The sequence below is a fragment of the Helianthus annuus genome, chromosome 12 (assembly GCF_002127325.2).
Source record: "Helianthus annuus cultivar XRQ/B chromosome 12, HanXRQr2.0-SUNRISE, whole genome shotgun sequence".
NCBI lineage: Eukaryota > Viridiplantae > Streptophyta > Magnoliopsida > Asterales > Asteraceae > Helianthus > Helianthus annuus.
In genome coordinates, this window is record NC_035444.2 from 157819640 (window position 1) to 157826643 (window position 7004).

Sequence of the window (7004 nt, forward strand, 5' to 3'; positions counted from 1 at the left end):
GACTATAATATATCATTTAAATTGTTTGCGTTTAGTTACAATGCATACCACATTTTATTAAACAACGAAAACAGTAATTTTAAACTAATACCAAATTTTACAATACCATATTATAAGCAGACGAAGCTGCTTCTTTCAATGAGTATCACTGGAAGAATACGAGAATGATTAACATGTAAAATGTGAATATATGATAATTGATAATTTAGCAGTTGGATCACATGATTAAAAGATATAAAAGATAAAAAAGAATACTCTGTTGACAAAAAGTTTTAAAACAACTCTCTGATGAGATCTAGACCTTGCCTAACACTGCGAAGCTTGCAATTCAGGCTTTTGGCTGCTTGCACTGTGTCGGTTTTCACATCGCAGTCGATTACTTTACTCAAAGTTCCGTAAACACTTGCTGCATCCGCAAGATCATTGACCTGAAAGTGATAATCATAAATTTAAAATCCATATACAGTCTCAATTTGATGTTAATCTTTGGGGTGTTCATTATTCTATTTTTAACCAAAAAACCTAAAACCAAACCAAGCCCAATGAGTAAAACTCAATAATCGCTGCAAATATTTCAGGTTTTAGAAGATCCCAAGAAACATCTTCTGACTTTGTAACGGTTACAAAATTTGGTTCAGATTAAAAAATTTGCAGCGGATATTATATACATGCTTAAACTGCCCTTCAGTTAACACAACGGACTGTTCCAAGTCGTAAACCTTGAACAAAACAATTAAATCATATTTTCCAAACCTGAAACCATGAATCTAACCATACCAAATCAAGTTGCTTCAAGAGACAACCATTTTTTCTTTAGGCAACTTGAGAAACCACTGCTTCTCCTGAGAAACCGGTCAATTTCACTGCTTCTTGGGAAACCACTGCTTCTCCTGATGATTTCAACACCCTACAAACAATTACAATAATTAACATACTACAAACAAATGAAGTACTTTAATCATCAAGTTGCAAAACATCATTTCAACTAAAACCAGATAATCACTTTCAATCTTCACAAAATACTGTTTTTACCCAACAGTGGTTTCAAACCATCGTTTTAAACCTACAGTGGTTTGAACCACTGTTTTCTCCAAAAAACACTATTTTAACCCAATAGTGGTTTCAAACCGTCGTTTCAAACCACTGTTTAATACAAATTTCCACATAAATCAAAATAAAAAAAAACATGTGCTCAAACCACCGTTTTAACTTAACAGTTTTTTTTTCTTTTCTCCACAAAACATTGTTTTATCCCAACAATGGTTTCAAACCACCGTTTTAACCCAACAGTGGTTTCAACCAAACAAACCACTAAAAAACAAAATCCATCTAAACTAAAAGCTAATCAAGAACTTACCAGTCAAAACTACGGCTTTTATATCATCTCTCCTCATAGCCTTTGTAAATTTCTCCTTCAATAATTTGCAATGTACATCCCTAGAAAACATTGTAGCTTATGGTCATTGTAGACTTGTAATAATAAAATTTTTATTTCTTCCTGAGTCTTTATTGGATGTCAAAATGAAATTATATAGTAAATTAGTAAGAAGCTTAAATGTTAAAGAAAGGTTCAGACTGTTTGTTCGTTTAATAATGTTGAAGGATGCTTACTTTCTTTTCTTCATATCTCTAAAAGTTCTTGAACAAGAATCATCTGCTTCACTTGGAGCAATTAGGTTATAAGCGAGACAGGAATCATCTGCTTCATCGGGAATCATCTGTTTCCAAAACGAAAGAGAATCAATATTCGAAAGATGAATGTTATCGGTGAAGGAGATAGGATTACCTTAACATTTCCGGGGCCGTCGGTATTCATCAAATCATCAACCACAACACAGAAACACTTACATTTAACAGTACTGATATGAAATGTTAAACTTGGAAAGTAACAAATATGACCTTAAAAGTCAAAGTGTGCCAGATAAAGTTCATATGAAATGAGGCCCATCCCATCCCATGTGCAAATGGATGAAGAGCATTGCCATCCAACACGTCAACTGTAACTCCACTTCCTACAATGCATTCCTGCATTTTTCAAAAATATTTATTGAAATCTTTAACCGACAAATCTGGCATGAATAATCTCTAATACAAATCTACAAATGATAAATAAACTATTAAAATCAAGTGCTAGTATGATGTGCAAATGATAAATAAACTATTTAAATAAGATAAGTCTCTATAACAAATAATACGTCAGTTAACAGTTTAAACTCTCATAATTTAACCAACTAAGATGCACCTTTACAAAAGTGCCAGTCCTTCAGATATAGATTGCCATGTTCTACTAAGGAAAGCTTAAGCCAGTGATCAATAAACTCTTCCAATGACATGTCAAACCTCTTCTGATTAGTAATTTCTTTGCTACTGCAATCAGCAACCTACATATTCAAATATAACATATAGAAATTAGAAGTTAATACAATGTAAAACCTCTTCTAGTCAGTAATTTCTTTGCTCGATATCGTACCTGAGATAGGATTACCGGGCCTCCTTTTGACTCGAACAGTAGCTCCATACGAAAATCATGATGACCTATCGAGTAGCTCATTCAAGCTCGACTCAAGCTTTTGTAGGGCTGCCAAAGACATACATTATCTAAAATCTATTATCCAACCCTATGACATTCTACTGTAGTAATTAAATAGACCAAAAAGCAAACAAACCTTCGACTAAGCTATGGGTTACCTCCTCCACAGGTGGTATATAGAAAAGCCATCTCATGTATTATTAACAAACTCCATGTATTATTACCTAACCTAAAATTTAGGTAAAGCCATCCCATATCTGATGCAATATTAATAGCAATTAACAAACTCCATGTATTATTATCTAACCTAAAATTTTAACAGAGATAGGTGCCAAACTATCGAAAGCAAACTAACACTTTTCTTTTGGACATAGTCGAAGTGTAATTCATAAATCACTGGATCAAACACTACAAGAAAATAGAACAGATTCAAACCAAAACTGATTGAATAAAATTCAACTACCAACCTCAGAAACATCAACAATCGATAGATTACACAAACAACACAATGATGAGTCGTTTTCCAGTAAGATTAGGTTTTAAACTGACACATCTATCAATAATTCAAGAAAACAATCGTATCTATAATTATATGATAATAACAGATCTAATCAAATTCGAATGAAGAAATTCATTTACTTATCTACAAAAGCAACAATGATTGATAAATAACACTTACAGCACAGTGATGAGGCATTTTCTGGTGAAAATTAGGGTTTTAGACTGATAAATAAGTCAGAAATTCGAAAAGATGCAAGGAGATTATGTTACCTGATGTGAATACAGAGACTGGTTTGAACAGATTCAAACCAAAACTGATTGAATAAAATTGTGGAATTACATATCTGAGAACAGATCTGAGAGGACGATTAGGAAGGCGATTGTGAGGATGAAATGTTAGTTTTAGAGAGATAAAGTTGGTTTTAGAGAGAGAACGATGGAAGAGAGTGAAGATCTTTAGATGAGATGTTTTAAGAGAGAGGGGGGGGGGGGTATTGAAATTATGGTTTGGATTTTAAAGTTTTGAAACTGGAGCCATCTTTTGAAATTTGAAAGTGGAGCCATATTTTGAAATTATATATTATATATTATATTATTTAGATTAGATACAAATAAATCGGAATTATGACATCAACGGGGACTATGTGGCATAGCTGAGAAGGTGACACGTAGGCAATTCCATGTTATCATCTAAGCTCCCTTAATAGATAGTATAAATAGTATAGATTATTTAAACAAAACGTTTGTGCTCATTAAAACAAAACGTCAAAAGAAATCGAAAAGCGTACAAAACGTCACAATTCTTTTTGTTTTTATTTTGTTTACGTTTTGCTACTTAGTGTTTTTTTTTCCTTTTTACTAAGTTATTTAATTTACTAAGATTTATCTGGGGTTGTTTGTGATTTTTAGTTGATTTATTAATATAACATTAAAATACGCTTAATGATTAAAAAAACACAAAACAAATAACTTAGTAAAAAAACTAACTATAATGATTTTAAGCTGCTTTATAAATATATACATTAAAATACGTTTAAAGCAAGTTACACTCTTTTCTTTGGTTTGTAGTCCTCTAATTAAGCTCCCACTTATTCGAAAATTGTTTATATTTTATGGAAAAATATGCATATACGTACTTTAACGGTTTATTTCAATGTTTAGATTGTAAAAAAAAAAAAAAAAAACAACAAAAGAAAACTACAATCAAAACGTAAAAAAACACACAAAAAGAATTGTGAAAAAAAACTACAAAAACTAGTAAACATGAGTAAATATGTAATTTTTTAAAGTTCAACTAATAATAAGGGTAAAAAGTCATTATATAACATGTTTTTAATGAAATAAATGAAAATGGATAAATTAGCAATTTTATTAGTTAAGGAATGACGTATATGCAATTTTAATTTTAAATTGGGTAATACACAATTAAAAAGTTTATTAAGAGTAAATATATATTTTTTCCTTCAATTTAATAGTTTAAAGTAAACTCATGTCAAAATCTAGAACACATAAAAAGCTTATGTGTTCCAATTTAGGATTGTAAGTGGCCACCCGACCAATCAGAAGCAATCATTACCTTCTAAAACATATATATTATTTAAAAAAATAACTTAAACAAATTTGTTTTAAGTTGATCAATCTATTCTATTTAATATAGTCCAGTGATTTAGGATTTTAAATAAAAATGAATGTGTGGGACAGGTCTCAAACCCGTTACCTATCCTTTGAAATCCACAAATTAAACCAATGAACTGATGGTCACAGTTGTAATTAAAAGCAAATTGTTTTGTATTTAGCATAATGTTAGATTGTTTTACTCTTGTGTAAAAACAAATCTAGGTTAGCAATTAACCGCCACCACATTCCAACGCATACCGATCACCGACAGTGACGAAGCTTGAATTTTTTGGTCGGGGGGGGCGAAAACGTATATACCCAAAAATTTCTATAGAACCGGGGGGGCGAAAACGTATATACCCACAAATTTCTATACGAACACTACATATATAACATTACTGAGCGAAAAAATCGGGGGGCGGGCGCCCCCTCCCCGCCCCTGATCACCGACATTCAAACAACAACATAGCACAAATCTAGGTTGACATGAAAAATACAATTAAGACACAAATTTATATTGTTTTGTTTGTTATTTATTTATTCATTTTTTATGTAAGAAGAAAGTATGATTTTAGGGTTATTACATGTCTATTTAACAAAAACCTATAAATCCAGTTATATATAATTGCTATTTACATAAAAAAACCTAAATGTGATATTCACGCTATTGGTCGCTATGACCCTGATAGCGACACTTGGCCGCCTCGCTACATAGCGTGCTATAGCCGCTATTAACGACGATGATATTGGGTGTCGTTTTAAATTTTGTATGGCCTGAATGGAAAAGTATAATACTTGAATGGCAAACTAAACTCTTATATATAATACTTAGGGGCTGTTTGGCAACCTCTGAATGGGTAAGTGCTGAATCAGTAAGAGGTCTGAATGGGTAAGAGACTCTGAACTAGTAAGTGCTGAACCAAAAAGTGCTGTTTAGTTGGACCTCTGAATGACTATGCACAATGACTACTTTACCCCTCTGAACTATTTTCTGCTGAATGAAATCTATTTGTTTGGCTAATGCTCTCGAATGACTGAACAGAATAATAAATAATTATAAAAGCAAAATACTTAACATCAAATAAAATCCAAATTACACATAAATCCTTCATAATCCATGAAAACATTCTAAAATTTAAATATAAATTAATATTTTGAGCACAATTTTAATTTTAATCGTTTCAAATTAGTTGACTAGCTATCTGGTTACGCAAAGTAGCCATATACTCGATTGCCTTGTGAACCCCATTCAATGTCGTGAACGAACTGACCATCACTTTCTCCGCCTTGTACATCTGAAAACACAGTGTTCTTGTCGTAGTCCATAAATAATACAAAACAAAGTAAAAGCAAGATTCAATCAAATTGAAAATCAAATTGAACATCAAATACCATAAAAGCACATCAACTGTTAAAAAATATAAGCATTTAACACTCATGATTCAGTCTTCATATCCAATCAATAAAAAATGAAAATCTAATTATCAAACAATTAGCTACTGACCGACTAACCATTTCAACTGATTGTTAATATGCTTTTGTGTAGCTAGCTAATATGTGTGTATGTATTAGGTGGTATCAAGGCTTAAAAGAATAAATATTATATATTTTGTCTTTTAACTTTATATATTATGAAGAGAGCACACACATATTTGTCTATGAACATTCAAAAGCGATGTAAATGAATGCAATATTCATGCACAAACCATTTCAACTACATGTTCTAAAACTGAAAACATGTGCAGTAACTAGGGGTGCAAACGAAATCGACTCGAAAAAAAGCTCGAACGAGCCAAGCTTAAACGAGCTCGAGCCCAAGCCTAAACTGTCAACAAAATGCAGGTCTATGCAAATTGACAATAGCAAGCACATGAACTAGAAGATCAGTTCATCTCAATTGGCAGTTATTTTAACTTTGCATAAGACTGTAGTTTGAGACTACATGTGTGGTTATATAGACCTTTTCTTACCCCTTACATACATGGGCTTTTTACCTTGTATTACCAACGCCGATTACTAACATATAAGAGCACATCATATCTTTGGAATTTGACATTCAACAGAAAACGACACGATAAACTACCTAACGACTGAGAATCAAACAATCAATTGGATTTGTCAGATACAAAAACACAGGGCTAAAGTAATGTAGAAACACTGGTTAACACAGGGACAATCAGTGGCGTTGTTTCGTCTAATGGGTTCAACCTCTTCTTCTACTCGTATTGATGGCTTGAGATCTGCAAAACAGTAAACACCGTTAGTCTCGTTAAGAGGGGGGAAGGGGGTTTTCCCTCTTAACCAGGCTCCGGCGTGAGAATAAGTACTGTTCTGAGAGGAAATAAACAGTGTGTGT

At 32.3% G+C, this 7004-nt stretch overlaps 1 long non-coding RNA gene across 3 annotated transcripts; it reads right to left on the reverse strand.

The window, feature by feature from the left end:
- Positions 1–181: 181 nt before the first annotated feature.
- On the reverse strand, positions 182–3706 carry LOC110897159. 3 transcript variants are annotated; one of them, XR_004873951.1, is made up of 8 exons: positions 3302–3706; positions 2471–2578; positions 2243–2381; positions 1787–2025; positions 1612–1718; positions 1358–1437; positions 778–907; positions 182–428 (listed from the first exon to the last, which is right to left on the reverse strand). It is a non-coding gene; the product is annotated as an uncharacterized LOC110897159 (long non-coding RNA). The 3 variants fall into 3 exon arrangements; XR_004873950.1 differs by having other exon boundaries at positions 2667–3706; XR_004873949.1 differs by having other exon boundaries at positions 2471–3705.
- Positions 3707–7004: the final 3298 nt, after the last annotated feature.